The following is a 3,392-nucleotide window of genomic DNA, read 5'->3' as shown; positions in this document are numbered from 1 at the left end:
TCAGAGACTAAGAGTTCCATCAAGAACATTCAGTGAAAAACAGTCATTTTATTTTATTTGCCTTAATTAAAGGATATAAAAATAAGGTAAGTGAGCTGACACAAACCTATGAATTAAGACAAATACAACGAATCATTCAGATGTGTAAAAAGGCCGGTCTGTCTGTCTGTCTGCACAGAGCTGTAATCCATAAACAAACACCTCCACCGATGGAAGATTTAGCGCTTGCTTCTTCTTCATATTATTAATATTATACATTATTATTATTATATTTTATGGCATAGAAGAGAGTCAAAATAATTTCCACTTCTATTTTTCAGGCTTTACCCTGATCACTCATTTACTGGTCCCAGTTGTCTATGCACGTGACCTCTTACGGTGTTTTGCATGCGTCACTATATGCAAATGAGCTGTGTCTGGAACTCACATACGCAACATACGCAGACGCGGCACACGCGAGTACAAAGAAAATCAGCTTTTAGGAAACTTCCGTAAATCTGGCGGAAAATTTTCATTTGGTTTGGCCTACGCAAACATTCACGCACAACTTTTCTAAAAGATGAGGAGCAGTCTAAGAGATTTCATGGTAACGTCACTCTCAAAAAAAACGAGGTTTTGTGCATTTTCCACATGTAAAGAATAAAGACACCCCAGGAAGCGCTCACATTTTTTTAATCGTCTCCCACCAAAACCGAAATGAAATCCAGTTTAAAACGCACAACAATAAAATATAGATTCACACATACTCTACCGACACAGTGGAGAGAGATTACACCGTAGTCCTTTAACTCGCAGTCAGAGATAATAAGCTGTACTTCCTAGGAGCAGGACATGGCCTTGAGATCGAGTCTATGATAAGGAAAGGAGAAACAATGGCTTATAATGAACAATAATGTACAAAGATGTCTTTATTGATATCAAAAATTGGGATCATTGTGACTCTGAGCTTCTACAAGGTAAGTTCTAAATGTAAGTTGTAAATTTCTAGAAACAAAGCGTGACATCCATGAGGTTAAAGGTCACCTAGGGTGACTGAGTGTGCTGCAGAAACACACTTTATTGTATTTATGCATCTTAAGTAATGAGTAAACACTCCATGTTGCACTGTGTAGTTGATTAATTTCCTTTAACAACACGTCCTGAAGTGTTTTATTCAGCAATTTGGCAATAATTTTTAAACAAATTTGATTGATTCATTCATTCATTGTTAAATGTACATTAAATATAACTATAAGAGATCAAAAGTGACATGTTTATAAATGAATCAATACACATGTCACTTTTGATCTGTTTATAGTTATATTTAACATACATTTAACAATATATAAGTCATTACATTTAATTGTCATCATACTGAGTAAATGCGAAGTGTCCTGAAGATGTTGGAAAATGTACAGCTTTACCTTTGACTGTTACAAAAGCACTGACACTGGAGACTCCTTCCGTGAATGAACAAATAAACGAACACCTACCTCCTCACAACCTATCGACAATTATACATGTCCGCTAAACACTTGTTACTATAGAAACGATAACGTGTCGATATTACGAGCACATTAATATTAATATTATCCTGTGATTTGTAGCTGCAATACTGTCAGAGCTGCTGTTATACAAAACTAATCAACATCTGACGACCAATCACAATCCAGAATTCAACAGCGCTGCATACGGTGTTATATATTTTTTTGCTTTAAAAGTTTAATCATTGCACCATTTAAAAAAAAAAATAAAAATACTCGTTTATCAGAAACACCAACTACACAGATCACTTTGCATGTCTATAATTACTGACTGTAGCCCATCGGTTTCCTGTACACAAAGTATTGGCGCCCCGGCACGCCAATGAGAAGATATCATCTGAGTGGTGCTTTATTTACAGGTAGCGTGCTCTCCTACAAATACTGTAGGGATGATAAATATTCTGATTCCGAATGTGAAGATTGTTGAGGAGGAAAAATAAAAGAAAAAAGCAGCAAACGATAATAGCCACGTTTCTGCTCAGCTCTTGGCCTCCTTTCTTTCTGCCAATCGTTCATTTAGTGTGTAATTGGCTTCTCCCATACACATCTCTAACAGGTTCAAAGTAATGGAAAATTACGCATCTTCTACAACCTCAGGGATGAAGGCAGTTACCATGACAACCTATTATCAGTATCTCATATGAAAGGCTGATTAGGAGAAAAGAGAGCTGCTGAGAACTACAGAGGAGAGCACTTCTGAGAACGAGGCAGAAAAATCTTGTGTTTATCATACTCTCGTTTAAAGGAAATGTTTGGGGGAAAATTTTATGCCACAGTGTTCCCATTTCACTAAATATAACCCATTAGCAAACTATGTTACAAAACCTTTTATTTCATTTTATTCCTTTTATTTTGTTCTTAGTTTATTTGATTCATTTTGTACAAAAGATCCAGGAAACAAACACATTTTAAAGCTCTGGAGCTGAGCTTCAGAATTCTTCAGGATAAATCAGACATGCCTGATCATTTAAGGCAGGACTTGTCAACTTTTAGACTATGGTTTGGATCCAGACTCCAATTACTGGAAAAATACTGTAGCAGAGCTGATAAACAAATGAATAAAACTGTCCATGGTTTTCTAAATCTGAATCATCTTCTCATCTTCTGTAGCAGAGCCTCTGCTGTGCTTTAACTAATCCCATGCATTTATTTAAATTTTTTAGATGAAGGAAGCTCACTGGTCCAGAAATTAGCTACAGGGCGAGAGACGCTAGCTCGGAAAAGGGAGAATTTTCACACATTTGTGATTAGTCACAGAAATGAATGCAAACTCAATCAAAATCCGCGATATTCTGAGGAGCATGCAATGTTTCGAAGTTACCGCAGATTTGGGCCAAGACCTGTCATGTGACATCATCACAATTCAGCTAAAGCCCTCTTCGATTTACATGTGTCGAACATGAATACAGCTAAAAGGTCTCGTTTACCAACAAACATCACCGCGAAAGACAGTGCAAAACAATTTAATGCAATTATGATTTCGCCAATTCAATAGTTTTCTGTAAAAAAAAAAAAAAAAAAGCACAAAAATCTCCGCAAGTTGCATCATAAATTGTTTTTAAAAATGCTGCAGCAAAGTCAAACATTTTTGGCCACATCAATCACAAAAAACGTCATGAAATTCTGTACGGACTGTATAGTGAACTGGCTTGTTTTTAAAAAAAAATAAAAATCGACAACAAAAACGCAGTGTTTAAAGATGATCAGAGACAGAAGTGTGTTAATGTGAAGCTTTGAACCAGAAAAAATATAACCACTTCAAATTTGATCTTTATAGCCATGAAGCAATCATTAGTGGTTATGAAACATGATGTCACCATTCAATCAGGTTAGTCGTTTATCAGAGCTTTCGTAAGCAAGGAATTTTAC

Source organism: Ictalurus punctatus, chromosome 12 (assembly GCF_001660625.3).
Source record: "Ictalurus punctatus breed USDA103 chromosome 12, Coco_2.0, whole genome shotgun sequence".
NCBI classification, from domain to species: Eukaryota; Metazoa; Chordata; class Actinopteri; order Siluriformes; family Ictaluridae; genus Ictalurus; species Ictalurus punctatus.
Note: the sequence above shows the minus strand (reverse complement) of the source record.